Source organism: Cricetulus griseus, chromosome 4 (genome assembly GCF_003668045.3).
Source record: "Cricetulus griseus strain 17A/GY chromosome 4, alternate assembly CriGri-PICRH-1.0, whole genome shotgun sequence".
In the NCBI taxonomy this organism is placed as follows: Eukaryota; Metazoa; Chordata; class Mammalia; order Rodentia; family Cricetidae; genus Cricetulus; species Cricetulus griseus.
The window spans coordinates 116,032,859-116,051,770 of record NC_048597.1 but is presented as its reverse complement, the minus strand read 5'-3'; the positions used below and the strand labels follow the sequence as shown (position 1 = coordinate 116,051,770).

The 18,912-nt window shown below is 47.2% G+C and overlaps 1 protein-coding gene across 2 annotated transcripts in view; it reads left to right on the top strand.

Moving 5' to 3' along the window:
* Trim56 (tripartite motif containing 56) overlaps positions 1-18,912 on the top strand; it is a 46,574-nt gene that overhangs the window by 10,751 nt on the left and 16,911 nt on the right. The gene's annotated exons all lie outside the window — the stretch shown is intronic.

Below are 18,912 nucleotides of genomic sequence, written 5' to 3'. Positions count from 1 at the left end.
CAGGAGAGAGTGGGTTGAAGACAAGGCCTGGGGTCAGCCTTGTCCACTGCTCCCCATTGCCTTGGGACCAAGTGCCTATGCTATGAAACCTTACAGTTGCTTATGTTGTACCTCCCGTTTCTCAATAAAGTTCTCTGGAACCATTTCTGTAGTAATTACCTCTGTGTGGCTGGTCTTGTTTGCCTCTGTGCCTGTGAGAAAGACACCATGACCAAAAGCAGTTTGGGGAGAAAAGGGTTTATTGCAGCTTACAGCTGGTCATCCCTCATCAGGGGAAGCCAAGGTAGGAACCTGATGGCAAGAACTGATGCAGAGACCACAGAAGGATGCTGCTTACTGACTTGTTCTCCCCAGCTTTTCAGTTTGCTTTGTTTTTCAAGACAGTGTTTCTCTGTGTAGCTTTGAAGCCCTATCTACACATAAATTTTTTTTAAATGTCAGTTTTCTTGTTTTAAACACACATTTAAAAAAAATTATGTGTGTGGATATTTGTCTTGCATGTAAGTCTGTGCAGCACATGTATGCAGTGTTTGTGAGCTGCCATGTGAGTGTCAGGAATTGAAACTAGGTCCCCTGGGAAAGCAGACCGTGATCTTAGCCACTGAGCCATCTCTCCAGGCCCTCAGCTTGCTTTTTTTTTGTGCAACAGGCTCAACTGCCCACAGGTGGTACCACCCATAGTGGGCTGGACCCTCCTACATCAATGTCAGTCAAGAAAGTGCCCTACAGGCTTCCCTGCTGGCCACTCTGAGGGAAACTGCTCCTCAACTGACATTCCCTTTCCCTAGATGACTCTGGTTTGTGTCAAATTGACAAAAAAAAGCTACCCAACACAGTGGCTGTGACTAAAATTACTTCAGGGGGCTGGAGAAATGGCTCAGTGAATAAAGTGTTAGCCAAACAAACAGGAGGGACTAAATTCAGATCCCTAGCACCCACAAGAAACCTGACCTGCTGATGCATGTTTATGATCCCGAGTGCTGGGGAGTGAGAGACAGGCAGTTCCCTTTAGTTCACTGTTAGCTAGCCTAGCTGAATCAGTGAGCTTCGAGTTATATGAGAGACCCTCTCTCAGATATACAGTGACAAGATAGCTCAGCAGGTAAGGGTGCTTGCTTGTCAGCAAGCCTAATGACCTGAGTTTGATGCCTGGGATCACACATGGCAGAAGGAAAGGACGACTCCTGCAAGCTGTCCTCTGGCCATCACATGTCCACCATGGCATCCATGGAGTTATGTGGGGAGGATGCCTTATATCATAGAGAACCAGGAAGTAGTGCAGACTCAGGCGGGGGGAGGGGGTATTACCTTCCAAAGCCCACCCTTGGTGACATACTTCACCAGACAGGCCCTGCCTCCTAAAGGCCCCGGAGCCTTCAGAATAGTACCACAAGCCAAGGGCACAAGCTTGGAGCTGGAGAGATGGCTCAGCAGTTAAGAGCAGGTACTGCTCTTGCAGAGGACCTGAATTTAGTTTCCAGCACCCACCTGTGCAGAACCTTCCATAAACTCTAGCTCTAGGGAGTCTGATGCCCTCTTTTGGCTTCTATGGGTACTGCATGCAAGTGTACATACCCAAACACATACTCACATATACACATAATTGAAAATAAACAAAATCTCAAACATGAGCCTGTGGGAGACATTTCAGATGCAAACCAAGGCAGATAAGTTCACAGGCATGGAGAGTGTTCCACACCAGGGCCTAAGAAGCAGAAAGAGTCACAGTCATGGCTACTTAGTGGTCACTTGGGGACATTGCAGAAACCAAAGTGACCAACTTGATGACTACCTATGATCTAGCCTCCTCTTAGCTTAGCTTCTGCAGGACAAATGGAGGCACTTCTGACCTAAGCCTTCCTGAAAGCCAGACACTAAGCTGGCAAGATGGCTCAGCAGGTGAAGATGTTTGCTGCCAAGTCTGATGACCTGAGCTCAGTTTCTGAAACCCACAGACAGGGTGGAAGGGAGAGAAGTAACTCTCAGTTGTCCTCTGACTGCCACACATATGCAGTGGCACACACACACACACACACACACACACACACACACACACACACACACACAAAACACTCTAAATAAATAATGTAATTTTTTTAAAGGGGAACATGGTAGCATGCACTTATAATCCTAGCTTTAGAGTCCTAGGCCAATGAGAGACCCTGTCTCAAAAATCCAAGGTAAATGGTGCCTGAGGACTGACAGCCATAGCTATCCTCTGGTCTCTGCTACCTCACACTGGCACACACGTGCACAGAAACGCCCACACACAAACCAGGAAGATACAGTGAACAAAAGAGGAGGCCTTGAAGAAGTCTGACATGGAGGTATGGGAAGGTAGTTCTGAGACATTTCCCGCTCCGGGCTCCCTCTAGGGTCTTGTTCTCCCCAGCCAGGACCCCCAACAAGGAGAAGGAATGACAGCCTAGGAGGGGCTGCTGTTGATGGCCTGGCTCAGGAACAAGGCCTCACTGCCGCAGTGACAGCCTACAGAAGAATTCTGCAATTCATTCTCTGATGACTAAGCCTGGACCTGGGCGCCTGGGCGAACCCGGGGGAACGTGACTCAGCAGCAAGCTGAGGGGCCTGGCGACAAGAGACTGCCTCAGTCCATGTGAGCCAAGACCACAGAGAGGACAACCAGTTCCCAGCTTCAAACCCCAAGGCGGAGTGCCTGCCTCTGTGGTCAGACCCACGAGGGGCTCGTGCTGCAAGCCATGTGGCCACGAGCCTCCTCCCTCTAAGCAAGCTTATCCTGCTGTGCACTCGGCTACACCAGTGCCAGGGGCCACCTCTGCCACCCACAGCTCTGGTGAAAAGCCTTATTACAGGAGAGACAGCAGGAGAGACAGAGAAAGATGGGGGTGGAGGGACTCATCCCAGGCTGGGGACATGCTAGACAGATGACCCTAGCTTCCTGCCTGTATTAAGGAGCTGGGAAGGGAGTACATCAAGCTTGACTTTTCCCGGGGGCCAACTCTGAAAACGTCTATGCATTTTCAAAAGTAATAGTGTCTGTTTCCTCTTCTCCAGAGTCGTAAGGATGGTTCAATGAAGTATCTGGGGGTGGGAGGTAGCATCTCCAGTTAGGCACGGTGGGCCACTCCTATAATCCCAGCACCTAGGAGGCAGAGGTGGGAGGATTGTGGAGTTTAAGGGGCAGCCTGGGCTATATAGCAAGACTGTCTCAAACAAAGAACACACATGAATAGAAGGGAAAAGAGAAGGAACAGAAAGGGAGGAGGAAAGGGTTGAGAAGGATAATAGCAGTCTCAGAGAGAGAGAGAGAGACGCCATGGCTGTGGTGTGGTGGTCATTCAAAGAGAAGGTCACACATGCAGGCCATCTCCCTCTAATCTTGGCCCCTGCTGGCATCCCCATGTCTGTTTACCATGGACAGGGTTATATGCATAGCAGGATAAGGACTCTGACTCAGCCACGGGCTGTTACTCTGTAGGAATCTGCAGGCTGAGAAAACACATCAGGAGTTTGTGGCAAACCTAGCTGCTTTTGTCCAACCTGAACCCGACCTGATGAGTTACTGGCAACTCTGTAGTTAGGGTGAGGTCCTGGGGCTGAACACAGGGTTCCCTTTTCCTTCGGAGGTAAGCATGAGTAACAGTGAGGACACTCAAGTCTGGGGAGAAGAGATGGCAAGCTCACCCAGGAGAGCTTTCTCCTGAGTGCTTGACTTATTTTTTAAACAGTTTCAGATAGCTCAGGCTGGCTTCAAACTCACTGTGTAGATGGGGATGACCTTGAACTTCGGTCTTCCTGCTTCTGCCTCCCAGTTGTTGGGATTATGGGGGTGTACCACCATAGACAGTTGATGTGGTGCTGGGGACCATGCCAGGCAAACACAGAACCAACTGAGATACAGCCCCAGCCCTGCCTGAGTTTGTTTTGTATTGTTTTGTGGGGTGGTTGGGTTTTTTGGTTTGGTTTGGTTTAGTTTTGGATTGGTTGTTGTTTCCTGAGGCAGAGTCTCATTCTGTACCTCAGACTAGCTTCAAAGTTTCTACAATCCTCCTGCCTCAGCTTCCCACGTATGGAGAATGGTACTTAGGAGCACCAAGTCTAAGCCAGGCCCTTTTTAACCCACTGTGAGTGTTAGCTAAATTCTCTCCTTCTTGGTTCTACAAAGCTGGCCTTACTGCCATGCCTATTTCCATGCTGAGAAACGTGAGAGTACAGAATTATGTAACGCACAGCAAATCACCAGGAGCCAGGCAGAGACCAGAGCCCTCCGAGGCCTACTGATGCCAACTGTTACCACACCCAAACAAGGGAAAGCTACTCCCGAGATCTTCCCAAGAAACAAAGCCATACCCCATGTCTGACCTGGCCGCTCCCCCCCACCCTGTGTGTGTGAGTGTGTGTGTGAGTGCTCGAGTTTTCGTGCATGTGTGCATGTGTGTTTGTGTGTGTTTCCAATTTCTCATGGGTCACCATTCCAGCTCCCTCCATATATCTCTGCTCAAATATGCAGATTCACTTCATCTGGGGAGGAATGGAGTTGATGGATCTGGGGGGGGGTTGGCAGATGATGAGATCTGCCTTCAAGCTAGCCTGAAACTTCAGGTTGCTCTCTGCCCTCTGCCTGCAGAAGTGTCTTGAAGCTTATGTGGTGGTGGTGTTTTCTGGCTTTGTTTTAAGATTTATTCTTTTTTAAATGATCCTATCTGTGTGTGTTGGAGAGGAGAGGTATCTGCATGTTCAGTGTTCCTGGCAGCCAGAAGAGAGCACTGAATTCCCTGAGGCTGGAGTTACAGTCACCTGGTGTGAGTCACCCAATGTAAGCCATGTAAGCGCTGGGAACTGAACTCTGGTCCTCTGTAAGAGAAGTGTGTCCTCTTAACAGCTAAGCCATCTTTCCAGATCCATTTTGCTGTTTTAGAACACGTGTCTGTGCATGCCCATGTATGGATGGATGAAAGTGTGTTTAAGCATTCCCATGTGTGTATGTGTGCATGTGGAAGTCAGAGGACATCCTTGGAAGTTGTCCTCAGGAGCACCAGTCTTCCTTTGAGACAAGATCTCCCATTGGCCTGGAGCTCACCAACTGAGCTGGCTGGTCAACCAGGCCCAGGGATTCTCTTGTGTCTGCCCTCCCAGGGTTGGGATTGCAAGTGTGTCCCACCCATGTCTGGCTTTTTATATAGGTTCTGGGGCTCTAAGCCAGGCAAACACTTCACCATGCAAGAGGCCCTCTGCATTACACCCTTCCTCCTGGCTCCCTGGTGTTTTATAGTCAGCAGTGCTTTTCCAGTGCTGAAGTTCAGCTCCCCAAGCAGGAAACCCACAGAAAATTCTTTTGGGGGTGAGTTCTCCTTCCCTACACTTGGGCTGCACTTGTGCAGTCTGTCCAGGGCAGGGATCAGGGTTAGGGGTACACTTTGGAGAGTGTGCTTGCACCTTGCCCTAGTTCTGGGGCTTAAGGCTCACATGCCTTGGGCCAGTCTGAATACAAACCCATGCCCTCTGGCTGCCTCATCTCTGCAGAGGCCTTGACCTGTGTAACATGACCTCCACCATAATAAAGCTGAGGTGTTATGATGACCTCATAAGATCAGGACATGAGGACCTTCATAAGGCCCCTCCCTGCCTGGACAATCCACTCCCCACTCTAAACATGGTAGACAATAGACTGGGGTGGAACATTTTCATGCTGTAGCTGTCTGTAAGTCATTTAGGGGACTTTCCAGGGATGTAGCCACCCGTGAGTCACCCCATGCCCCTGACAGTTACCCCAGTAAATGCACTGGTTCACCAGGTTGGACTAGGAGAGAACCCTTTATTTGGTTTGTTGGGACTCTGTCTATCTGAGATGAATAGATGTTTATGTCTACAACACAAAGTCATGCAACTAACTATCTGTTTTCCGTTGCTATAACAAAATGCCTGAGACCGGCCATTGTTTATAAAGAATGAGTTTGGCTGGGTGTGGTGGCTCACACTTGTAGTCCCATCTCTTAGGAGTCTATTGTCTTAGGAGTCTATAATCTAAACAGGATTATAATGAGTTTCAGGCCAATTTGGGCTACATACTGAGTTCCAAGACAGCTACACACAGACCCTGTCTCAAAAAACAACAATATAGTGGGTTTACTTAGCTCACAGTTCCAGACAAGAGGAAGTTCAAGGTCATGTCACTGACATCAGATAGGGTCTTCTTGCTACATTGACATGACAGAGAATGTCTCATGATGAAACAAAACAAGCCTATGTCATGTCTCTCGTCTTCTAAGAAGAGGGCAGTGGTCCCACCCTTAAGATTTCATCTACTATTTCCTCCTCCCTCGGTGTCCCTTCCCCTTCCAGACATCACTATTATGTTTAGAATGTGTGATAACTGGGTCTGTCTCTTCAAGCCCTATTGGCTCCCATCTACCCATCAGCTTTTATCTTCTGAATTGAAAGGAAAAAATCTTTGTAGCCAAAGAAAAGTTGCCCATCAAGGTAGAGGTAAGTTTTTTGCAGATGATTTTCAGGTTATGTGTTACAGTTCTGGGGAAGGAAAAAAAAAACAGGAAAATATTGACCAACCACACAGGGTAGTACATGTTCCTAATCCCAGCATTCAGGAGACAGAGGCAGGAGGATAGCTAGCTGCAATGTCAAGGCCAGCCTGGTTTACATAGTGAGTCCCTGTTCCAAAAGGCAAGAAGAGGAGCTAGGGAGATGGTCCCATTGGTTACAGCGCTTTCCACACAAACATAAAGACGTGGGTTCAAATTCCAGAACCAGACTAAAAGCCAGGCAAGGCATCATACCCATGTAACCATCAGCACTGTCCAGAAACGGGCAGCTCCTTCGAGTTCACTGGCCAGCCTCAAATAGCCAAATCAATGGGTTCCAGGTTCAGTGAGGGACCCTGCCTCACAAAATAAGATGGGCATTGAAGAGATAGCTCACTGGTTAAAGAGCACCAACTACTCTTCCAGAGGACCCAGGTTTGATTCCCAGCACCTACATGGTGGCTCACTGCACCTATAACTGCAAACACCAGGAGTATAAATGGTACCTAGACATACATGCAGGCAAAACACTCACACATATATAAAAAAAATAAATAAATATAAGGTGGGGCCACAGAGATAGCTCAACCAGTAAAGGCCTTGCTTTCAACCTAAAGACCCGAGTTTAATTCTAGGAGCAAAAGGAGAGCTGACTCCACAAAATGGCCCTCTGACCTTCATATATGTGCCTTGGCAGATATACCCCCCCAACACACACACATCATATATAATCATACATTTTATAAAATAATTCTAAAATATTTTTAAAAGAAAAATACTGGGTGGGCATTGGTGGCGCATGCCCAGCACTCAGGAGGCAGAGGCAGGCAGATCTCTGTGAGTTCGAGGCCAGCCTGGTCTACAGAGTGAGTTCCAGGATAGGCTCCAAAGCCACAGAGAAACCCTGTCTCAAAAAAAAAAAAAAAAAAAAAATGAAAATACCGACCAGACAAATGACTTGGGGCATGAATTCATAGACATTGACCTCTCCTGAGTTATTTGTTCCTGTGTGGCCCTTGTGAAAAGGACAGAAGAGGCCGTGTGTGGAGGCATGTGCCTTTAGTCCCAGCACTCGGGAGGCAGAGGCAGATGAATCTCTGTGAGTTCGAAGCCAGCCTGGTCTACAGAGTGAGTTCCAGGCCAGCCAGTGCTGCATAGTAAAACCCTGTCTAAAAACAAACAAAAGTGGGGTAGAGCAAGGGTGTTGGCAGATCTGAAGGGTTCCCAGGGAAGCACAGCTGTGAGACTTCATCCAAGGAGAACCTGTAGTGTTAGACCCCCGAAAACTCAAGTATCCGGGGTCTCAGGCCAGGTTCGCGGTCACCCCAATCACCAGGCGGATTCGAGAGCTTGCTGCAAACTGCACGAGGCTTTATTGTAATTTAACGAACTAACCCCATGTTAGCTCGGGTCTTTCACCCACCCACCATGGCGGACAGCTAGAGAAGACGGCTCCTAAGGTCTCCCCAAAGATCTTATAGGGCAGCGTAAGGGGAGTGTCTAGGGGTACGCACAGGCTTAGGATTGGTGTGCTTCCAGGCTTGGAGGGCTTGCCCTGTGTTGATTGGTCAACTGGTTGTTATGGCTCATAGGCCCTCCCAGGGTGGTTGCTATGCTCTCTACGTCATTGCTGTGCGCTTGTCCGTAAAGCACACCCAGAGCCATAAAGCATAGCACCACCAGCTAACTTCTGATTGGTTCCTTGTCACAAGACAGGCATCTGACTTTCTGGTTTCTAGGACAAGGTCATAGAAGCACATGTTTAACCATTATGGCTGCCAAAAGGGAAGCCGGTTCCTTCATTCCCCCATTTTCTTTTCTGGAAATTCCAATCATGGAATTGCTGTCTCTCTAGCATCCCCATCAGGGAGTGATAGATATTGGCATCCCCATGTAAGGGAGTTCCTTTTGACTTAGCATTTTAACCAGGGAAAATGGACGCCGAAATTCTTTTCTAAACTGCTTCCTGCTGACTTTGGGACGAAGTTAGGGACCCCAGAAGGTTGAAATGCTAGTCAAAAGCAAAAAGGGATTTAGGCAATGGGGAATTCATCAGGGGCTTCTGGGTAGCAGACACTGTTGCAGAGACAGGGGGTGTCCATATCAGCTGAACTGGTTCACATCCACAGCAAGTCCAGGGCTCGCAGTCTTAGAACAGTCTGTAGTCAGCAACTGATATTCAGATGTCTGCCAGAAGCAGAAACCTGTTTAAGACATGTTTAAACTGGGAACAGAGGTTAAAGCTTATTTACTGAAGCCCACAGTGTAGAAAAAGCAGATATCTGTTTAAACAGCAAGAACATATTTATAACTTTGAGTCCTAGCAAAAACTGCAGATTTGGGCTATAAGCATGTACATTTTTCTTCTGTCCAGAGAGCCAGGTATGGATTGGACAGAGGTGCCTTTGGCCTGATGAAAAGCCCTTTAAGTTTGTACTTAGATGACAACCAAAATAAACTTAAAAACTTTGAGCTCGTGCCTGAACAGTAGATAGTTACTATTTTATTAGCTAACATACTGACTAGTCTATAGTGGACCTGACTGCCTGATGCTGTCAAGCTGACAACCAGTAATATTTCAGAGATCTGAGAAGGGTATATTTTGTCCGAATCTACTAAAAAGTGACAGAAGCCAGTTAGAAGCCAGTCTATATACAGTTAGCCAAACCCAAGTTTCTCCATTACTGTTGGAGGCAGGTGTCTTAAAGACCAGTAATCTTCGCCAGGCCTATACTGTGAGAGTTTTTTTCCTCTCTGTGGAAGACGGACATGGAAAAGACTGACCTTGTTTTGTCTAGGCAAAGGGGTGCAATCAATTTTCCAGTGTCCAGCAGCTTTGTCCACAGTCTCGGCCAGGTTCTGGCAGGCGGCAGGTATCACATCTGAGCATCTCTCTCACTGGTCCAGGTGCAGGAACTGGGTTGCCTCATAATCTTTGGAGACTTTGGGTCACTGTCCGGATCTGGCAGTCTGTCTGACATTATAAACTTTAAAGATAACAATTTAAATGCCATATTCTGAAGATCTCTGAAGCATTAGAGGTCTGTTTTAATTACTTTCCTTAAGCACACATTAAGCATACAGGTGGCTAGGTAAGGTCTTATTTCTGTAAATGATTTTTAGTCTGACTGTAACTGGTTTTAACTTAGTAAAATGTTTGAAACAGCACAGCTGAACTTAAAACTGCATAGAGCTACCTTATATTTTTTAAACAGTAGCTTAACTTCTTTCTGAGATAGGGTTTTTCTGTGACTTTGGAGCCTGTTCTGGAATTCGATCTGCCAGACCAGGCAGGCCTTGAACTCATAAAGATCTATCTACCTCTTATTCCCGAATGCTGGGATTAAAGGCGTATGCCACCAACGCCCTAAACTTAAAGGCGTGTGCCATCAACACCCTGAGCTTAAAGGTGTGTGTCACCAACATTCTAAACTTAACTTCTGAAAACACAAACTGTACCGTCTTATATAGATCAGTATCTTTTATAAAACAAGAACTTTACATTGTCAGGCTTTGCTTAGAAATAATTCTAAATTGAAGCTCTTTAAGTACAAACATTAATAAAAACAAACATTTGAAAACTGGTTTTAAAAAGAAATTTAAATTCCCTTAAGGTCTTTCTGTAATATATAGAAGCATTAACATTTTAAATCTTAATTGAAAAACTTGTTTCTAAGATGGTACCTCTAATTTCTATGTGGTCACCTTTAGTCAAGATGGCGGCTTAAGTATTTTTTTTTTTAATTTTAGCAAAATGGCGACCAGTCAAGTCATGTGACCAGTTGGCCATGTGCTGGCTAAACCAGGAAACAGAACATTTTAAAACAAGTATACATAAATTACTTGAGAAATAAACAGGACTTTTTTTTTAAAAACAAAATCAGCTTAATATGATTAAAATTTTAGACATGAGAAACCATAGCACAGTTTACATTTTTTTTTAACTTGTAACAACCTTTTCTCTGACCTTTGACAACTTTTCTCTGACCTTTTATAACTTACTTTAACCCTCTATAACTTTCTGTAACAATCTTTTTTTCTGACCTCCAACAACTTGCTTTAACCCTCTATAACTTTTATCATTTGCTTTAACTCTCTTTAACCTTTTATTTTATTTCTCTGACTTTCTTAGACATTCTTAGACAATTTTTTTTCTTTATTACTTAAGTCTTTTACATTTTTTTTATTTTTTAGTTAACATAAAAATTTTGTCAAAGTCCCTTTTATAGTTCTTAATAACTTTAAGGCCATTTAGATGTCCGGATCAGGCCAGATAAGCTCCATGTGCTCAAGGCAGAGAGACCTGGGGTAGGGGTGCTGCTGGTAACCCCAGACCCTAGGCCAATCCAGGTGTGGGAAAAAGACTCGTGCGGCCCCCCTGCATACCATGTGTGTAGAGCACAAAGAATGCCGGGCAGCTAGGCAAATGGCAGGGACCCATGGGACCGGCAAGTGGGGATAGGGAAAGACTCACCTACATGGGCCAGGCTCAGCTGTAAGGGCTGCAGCAGTGGTTCGAGTTCAGAAAAGCAGCCTCGGGGGACTCCAACATAACACATTCTAACCCGTGACACATGGCAGAACTCCTTTCCCGTGCCATGTGCTTAGGGCAACAAGAAAAGACCCCTGACCCATGCATGCCACAAACATGGAGACATTAGACAGGACAGACATTAGACAGGACAAACCGCGGCAAAGAAATGGTGCCCCAAACCAAAATTACAACCAAACCTTGGACTTTCATCCAGGGTGGAACCAAGGTTCTCGCAAGTCTGCTTACCCTATGGTTCAATTACAAATTCTGCGCAGATCAAATACAAATTACAAATTCTGCGCAGATCAAATCAAGCAACCCTCGGACTTTCATCCAGGGCAGGACTTCAGGGTCTTCCCCAGAAGTCCGAATTACAAATACAAATTCTGCGCAGATCAAATACAAATCATGGCACCAAACAAAACAGCAAGAGACAAAACAAGCAAACATTGAACATTGAACATATATAAGTTTCGAGCTCGAATCATCTTACCTCCAAGATCGAATCCACTCAGGTGAAGGGTGGTCGCAAATCGCGGACGAGCCCCCAAAATGTTAGACCCCCGAAAACTCAAGTATCCGGGGTCTCAGGCCAGGTTCGCGGTCACCCCAATCACCAGGCGGATTCGAGAGCTTGCTGCAAACTGCACGAGGCTTTATTGTAATTTAACGAACTAACCCCATGTTAGCTCGGGTCTTTCACCCACCCACCATGGCGGACAGCTAGAGAAGACGGCTCCTAAGGTCTCCCCAAAGATCTTATAGGGCAGCGTAAGGGGAGTGTCTAGGGGTACGCACAGGCTTAGGATTGGTGTGCTTCCAGGCTTGGAGGGCTTGCCCTGTGTTGATTGGTCAACTGGTTGTTATGGCTCATAGGCCCTCCCAGGGTGGTTGCTATGCTCTCTACGTCATTGCTGTGCGCTTGTCCGTAAAGCACACCCAGAGCCATAAAGCATAGCACCACCAGCTAACTTCTGATTGGTTCCTTGTCACAAGACAGGCATCTGACTTTCTGGTTTCTAGGACAAGGTCATAGAAGCACATGTTTAACCATTATGGCTGCCAAAAGGGAAGCCGGTTCCTTCAGTAGGAGGGGGCGCGATGGAGCTGTGCAGGGGCCGTGAGAGATCATCCTTATCGGTGTCTGTGTGGGAGAAGGGATGTGATGGCTGGGTCTGTCAGCTTGACACAACCTGGAAAGGCTTGGGATGATGAGGGACCTGTCTGACTCCATTTTGGAGGCAGGAGGCATTATGCTGTTTTTTGGTTTGGGTTTTTGTTGTTGTTGTTGTTGTTGTTGTTGTTGTTGTTTTGGTTTTTCGAGACAGGGTTTCTCTGTGGCTTTGGAGCCTATCCTGGAACTAGCTCTTGTAGACCAGGCTGGCCTCGAACTCACAGAGATCCGCCTGCCTTGGCCTCCCGAGTGCTGGGATTAAAGGCATGGGACACCAACAGCCCGCCCCACATAATTTTTTTAAGGTTTTTTGTTTTTCTTTTTTTTTTTTTTTTTGTATTTCCTTATTGCCCCATTGTCTCTCTTCCATAAAATATTCATGGTGTTGCTCCTTAAAAGGGGCCCAAGAGGTGGATTCCCGCTGTTCTCTTTAACCCGGTTTAGGAAGCAGTCACTGGCCGGGTCTTGGGGGCATCCCAATAAAAATCAAGCTGGCTTCAAATTTAGCTCAAATTATGGTAGTTGTCTTAATTCTTGCTGTTGGGCTTAACAATGAGAGTCTCAACAAGGTTTGTCTAGATCAGGTTGGGCATATCTGTGGAGAATTTTCTTTATTATGTTAATTGATGTGGGAGACCTAGCCCACCATGGGCAAGACCATCCCCTAGGCAGGAGACCCTGGCTGTGAGCAACATCCCCCCAGGCAGGAAGGAGACCCCGGCTGTGAGCTTGCCTGCATGCATGTCTTTATTCTTGATGGTGGATGTGATGTACCAGCTTTTTAACATTCTCTGCCCTGAAGTTGCCTTCCGTATATTTTATCACAGCCACAGAAATGAAACTTGGACTATCAGGGTACTCCCAGTCAGGCACCATGCCAGATCTTGCCTCTTCAAATAATCAAGGCTGGAATTCCCCCTAAAGCTCATTTCCTACCATTTCATCCTCACTAAGGAACACAGCTGCCAAGTCTAGCTTCCGAGGCTGAACACTGGGTATGGACAAGGAGCAGGGTTCCTGCTCAGCATCCTCCTGTCTTGTCCCGATAAATAGTAATTACTTATCCTGTTGCTACAACACCTGGCCAAGGGCCAGCAAGATGGCTGATCAGGTAAAGGTGATTGCCACAAAGCCTGAAGACCCGAGTTTGATCCCTGGAACCCACGTGATAGAAAGCTGTCATATATGCATCATGGCACAAACACACACACATATGCACAAACACATGCACCCATTCACACAAAAATAAGTAAAATGTAACGAAAATGTAATCAATACCTGATGGAAGGAAGGGCCCATTGTGGCTCACAGGTCAGGGTCCACGATGTGGCAGGGTCATCATGGCAGAAGAAGCTTCAGGAAGCTGGTCACATTGCACTCCGGGTCAGGAAGTTTTTGCTTTTTTTATGCAGTCCATGCCCCTATCCCATGACTTGGATCCACCCACAGTTAAGGTGGGTCTTCCCACCTCAGTCTCACCTAGATCATCCCCCAGAAGCATGCTCAGAGGGTTGCCCTCTAGGACAGTCTGGGTCGGGTCAAGCTGATGTCCGTGGGCCTCAGTCCCAAAATAGGAGGTATATGTTTGTGGTGGTTTGAATGAAAGAATGCCCCATGGTCTCGTGTTTAAACTCTTAGTGCCCAGGTGGTGGCGCTGCTTGAGACGGTTACAGAACCTTCCGGAGGTGGAGCCTAGGGGGGGTTTGAGGTGGTTTTTTGGTTTGTTTGTTTGTTTTGTTTTTGAGACAGGGTTTCTCTGTGTAGCTTTGGCTGTCCTGGAAATCACTCTATAAACCAGGCTGGCCTCGAACTCACAGAGATCCGATTGCCTCTGCCTCCTGAGTGCTGGGATTATAGGTGTGCCCTACCACTGCACCCTCGGTTTGAGGTTTTCTAACCCAGCCCCACTTCCTGTCTCCCCAGCCTGTTTTCAGATGAAATGTGATTGGCTGGCCTTGTGGCCCTGCTTGCGAACCTGGACTGACATCTCTCTGCAGTCGTGAGTTAAAATAATATTCTCTCCCTCGCCAGGCGTTGGTGGCACACACCTTTAATCCCAGCACTCGGGAGGCAGAGGCAGGCGGATCTCTGTGAGTTCGAGACCAGCCTGGTCTACAAGAGCTAGTTCCAGGACAGGCTCCAAAGCCACAGAGAAACCCTGTCTGGAAAAAACAAAAAAAACAAAAACAAAAAAAACAAAAACAAAAAAAAACAAAACAAAAAAAATCTCTCCCTTAAGCTACTTTTGTATGGTGATTTGTCACAGTGACGTGTTACGCCATTAATATTCCCCTCTTCTTGGAGGGAGAGCGTGGAGAACGGAGCTGCACTGCTCACTACCCACCCCGCTGTGAGCTAGCGGCCTTACCTCTGCATAAGTGTGTTACAGTTGTAAAACGAACACTGTTAGACGTATCATGAGACCCCAGGAACAAGCAAACATATTAAGAATGTCCACTTGGGGCCTGGCAAGTCAGCTCAGCAGGCAAAAGTGTGTGCCCTGTGTGGTGGTTTTAATAGGAATGGTCCCCTGGGACTCAGGTGTTTGGATGCTGAGCCCATAGGGAGTGGCACTATGAGGAGGCATGGCCTTGTTGGAGGAAGTGTGCCACTGTGGAGGTGGCACTGAGGTCTCCTATGCTCAAGCTAGGCCCAGTGTGGCTCGCAGTCTCCTGCTGCCTGCAGATCAAGGTGTAGAACTCTCGGCTCCTTCTGGAGCACCATGTCTGCATGGGTGCTGCCATTATCATGACCATAATGGACGAAACCTCTGAACTGTAAGCACACCCCAATTAAATGTTTTCCTTTGTAAGAGTTGTCATGGTCATAAGGTTTCTTACAGCAGTAGAATCCCTAACTAAGACACCATGCAATCCTGGTGACCTAAGTTCCATCCCTGAAACCCACAGTGGAAGGAGAGAATTGACTCCCTCAAGTTGTCCTCTGATCTCCTCATGTGTGCAAGGAATATGTGTGTCTGCACTCATACATCCAATAATCTGAGTGCTTTTGTAGCATGAGGGAGGCCTTAAGTTTAATCTCTAGAACTGCATCTTCACCACCACCACATTTGTTTCAAAAGAACCTCATTGTATTCAAGGGATGCCCTATGATTAACACAGCACAAGCCTACAATTGTAATCCCAGAGCACTCCAGAGGCTGAGGCAGGAGATCATGAGTTATAGGCCTGCCTGGGTATGAAGTCAAATCCTGTCTCATAAAAACAAAAACAGAAAACACAGAGCCAGGACTTGCTCATCACACACACACACACACACACACACACACACACACACACACACACACTTCTGAACTGTCTCTGCAGGGTGGAAAGCTCTGTCCAGCCAAATCCTTACGGCCTTCCACCTGCTGCGAGGCTGCTGACCACGGCCCTGAATCAGCCCGGAAAGGCAGTCAGGCATTCTAGACACAACATAACCTCTCATCTCTGAGCCCCTCAGGATTCTCAGAAAGAGTAACAGGGAGTTTCCAGAACTTTCTATCCATGCTCAGGCCTTGCCTGCCATCTCCACACTCATTTCCCCACCCCACCCCACCCCCACCCAGAGTCAGTGAGCCACTCGATGAGCCACTTCCAGCACCAGACAAAAGAGCAAAACAAAGTTTGGCTGGACATTTCCTGAAGAAATAACTGCTGGGAACTAAAGTGCTTTGAGAGCAGGGTCAGTAATGTAAGCTTAGAGACAAGAGAAGCATGCATGTGATAGTCTACAGTGGAACTCATTGCTATCTGCACAGCGGAGTTTCTTGATGACGTGAAGAGGGCCAGTGGGTTGGTTCAGTGGGTGGAGGTGCCACCAGTTCAATCTCTGGGACCCACATGGTGGAAGGAAAGAACCAACTCCCCCAAAGCTGTTCCCTGACCTCCACAGGTGTGATACCCCACAATGCATATGATGATGTAATACATAATTTTTTAAAGAAAGAAAAATAAGTCAGGTGGGATGGTACATTGCTGTAATCCCAGTTTTTAAGAGATTAGGCAGGAGGATCATGAGTTCAAGGCCAACCTGTGCTACATAGCAAGTCCCTGTCTTAAAAGGATAAATGACAGAGCAAAATCCTGTCATTTTCAGGAATAAGGGTGAGGCTAGAGATGACAGTGTGAAGTGAAGGAAGCCAGGCTCAGAAAGACAAAGGCTGTGGTTTCACAGATGTGGGGTCCACATGACAACAGAGAGGGGCTGCTTGGAAAAGAGGGAACAAGAGAGAGTAATAGTGACTGACCAAAGCAGCACATGACACACATATATGAAAATGCCATGATGAAACATTCTCTCCCTCTCTCTCTCTCTTACACACACACACACACACACACACACACACCATCACCATCACCATATATGAAAATGTCATGATGAAACTCTCTCTCTCCCTCCCTCCCTCCCTCTCCTCTCTCTCTCTCTCTCTCTCTCTCTCTCTCTCTCTCTCCCTCTCTCTCTCTCACGCACACGCACACACACACACACCACCACCACCACCACCAAGTCAGGGGTGCAGCTGGGGATGAGGCTCAGTTGGTAGAGTGCTAGCCTAGCATGCATGAATCCCTGGATCCCATCCCCCATCTTGCATAAACTGAATGTGCCTGTGCAAGCTGTAACTTCAGCACTTGGAGAGATGGGGTCATGAGTTTAAGGTCATCCTCCACTACATAGTGAATTAAAGACCATTTTGAAGACCATTTTGGAATCCATAAGACTTTATCTCCACGAGCGGTGGTGGCTCACACCTTTAATCCCAGCACTCGGGAGGCAGAGGCAGGTGGATCTCTGTGAGTTTGAGGCCAGCCTGGTCTACAAGAGCGAGTTCCAGGACAGCCTCCAAAGCCACAGAGACACCCTGTCTCGAAAAACAAAAAACAAACAAAACCCCTGAATTTTATTGTGTGTTTGTTTGTGTGTGTGTGTGTGTGTGTGTGTGTGTGTGTGTTGTGTGTGTGTGTGCACGAGCGCGCGCGCGCACCTGTGTGTCTTAGGGTTGGAGACTGGTATCAAGTGTCTCATTGATCATTCATTCTCCATCTTACAGAGTCTCTCATTTGAACCCAGATCTTACCAATTTCTCTCATCTAGCTAGCCAGGTCACTCCAGGGATATATGTCCTTGCCTCCCAAACTCTGGGATTACAGGCAGGTCCCCACAACCACCAACACTTCAGGTGGGTGCTGAGGATCTGAACCCTAACCCTCACCTTTGTACAGCAAACGTTTTACTGGCTGAGGCCTCTCCCTGTCATCAGTCTTATTTTTTGACACACGATCTCCGATGTGATCTCTGAACTCAATGGTTTAGCTATGCTGGCTAGCAAGCTGCAGGATCCTCTTGTCTCTCCCTGCTCAGAGCTGGGGTTATAGGCTTCCATATACTACTGTGCACGGCTTGTACGTTGGTACAGGGAATGGAGCTCAGTCCCTCATGCACCTTACTGACAGTTTTCCCTATGCCTGCCAGGGAAGCCTCCCCACGCCCCATGCCTGTCAGGGAAGAGGCTTCTAGGGGAGTCTATGACAATTGCCTCCAGCAAGGAATATATGGGGTTTGGAGCAAGCAAGAAAACATCCACAGACTTGACTATGGGTAATAAGAGTGGCATGTGAAGAGTAGAGCTGTAACAGAAGGGCTTGGAAATGGGCTGCAGGGAGCCCTGCTGGTGGACCTGCACACCACTCACCTGCCTGGGCCTGCTGAATGAGTCAGCACCAGCACCAGGTGCTTCCTCCCCGGCAGTTCCAGGGCAACCGATGAGGCCCCCGTTATTCACAGACCAAACCTCGACTCCCAGGGTGCAGTTTGGCATGCCAGCTCACTATTCTCTTGTAGCTGGCCTCAGTTCCAGACAGCCCCGGGTGTGCCCAGGTCAGGCCCTAAAGACAGGGCCCTCAGCAGGCAAGAGCTAACCTCCTGAAAGGACAGGGCTATCTCAGGAAGCTAAGGGGTGTGTGTGTGACTGTTTCTGAGGCCTAGCTACCTCCTGCAGAGTGATCACCAAGGAAATTGCAGAAACCAGTCAAAGCAGACTTTGAGATTCAGGAAACGTAATTTTCCTTCTCATTCTGAGTCCTGCTTTAAAAAAAAAAAAAAGAAGAAGAAGAAGAAAAAAAAGATAGATAGATAGATAGATAGATAGATAGATAGATAGATAGGATTTATTCATTATTAAGTGTTTATGCATTGTACAAAATGCTGTTTCTTTTTTATTTTAATTTAATGTTATTTACATGTGTATGGGTGTTTGGCCTGCATGTCTGCCTATATACCACGTGTGCACAGTGCCTACAGAAGGCAGCACCGGATCCCTTGGAACTAGAATTACAGACAGTTGTGAGCTGTCATGTGGGGCCTGGGACTTAAACCCAGGTCCTCTGGAAGAGCAGCCAGTGCCCTTAACCACTGAGCCATCTCTCCAGTCCCTGTTGGTGTTTTTTCTTTTTGAGATAAAGTCTTTTTTTTTTTTTCCCCGCTTTTTTGAGAGACAGGGTTTCTCTGCGGCTTTGGAGGCTGTCCTGGAACTAGCTCTGTAGACCAGGCTGGTCTCGAACTCACAGAGATCTGCCTGTCTCTGCCACCCGAGTGCCAGGATTAAAGGTGTGCGCCACCGCTGCCTGGCAAAATTCAGTTTAAAAACACAAATATACTAAGTATAAATATACTAAGTAAGGTTA